The sequence below is a fragment of the Gavia stellata genome, chromosome 2, assembly GCF_030936135.1.
Source record: "Gavia stellata isolate bGavSte3 chromosome 2, bGavSte3.hap2, whole genome shotgun sequence".
NCBI lineage: Eukaryota > Metazoa > Chordata > Aves > Gaviiformes > Gaviidae > Gavia > Gavia stellata.
In genome coordinates, this window is record NC_082595.1 from 49476927 (window position 1) to 49477519 (window position 593).

Sequence of the window (593 nt, forward strand, 5' to 3'; positions counted from 1 at the left end):
AGAACCACAACAGAATGAAAGAGTATTTCAAGAGGCATGGATGTTTGAGCATTCACAATCTTGATCAGTTTTTCCCCTTTGCACAGACTAGCGTTTGTAGTAATGCTTTTCACTTCAGTATTTTACACCAATGTATTTTGTTCAGTGATTTAAAATATATCTGTTTGAGTACCTGCTCTTTTATTATTAAAAAAAAATAAAAAAGAAACAAACAAAACCCCACCCCTGGCTAGCACATCACTGAAATAACAATACTGGTGTATTAGGTCTGCTTGATCTCAAAAAGTACAAAAAAATTACCTTTATTGTAAGTCTGCACTTAAGATCATTAATTACTGATTCAAACTTAATACCTAATAATTTAGGCAAGTATCATTCATTAAAAAAAAAAAATCCTCTTAAGTTGGGTGAAATCCAACAAGAATATATATGCTGAGTGACTAAATGCACTTTGTGCTGCTCCCAACTGTTGTACCACAACAAAGATAGGCTCTTCTCCCATTCATGAAAAGTTTTCATGCAGAGGAACAGGAATTTCCCAGCAGAGGTGAAGTGTTCTCAAAACCATAATGCTTCTCTGTCCGTTGACCCTT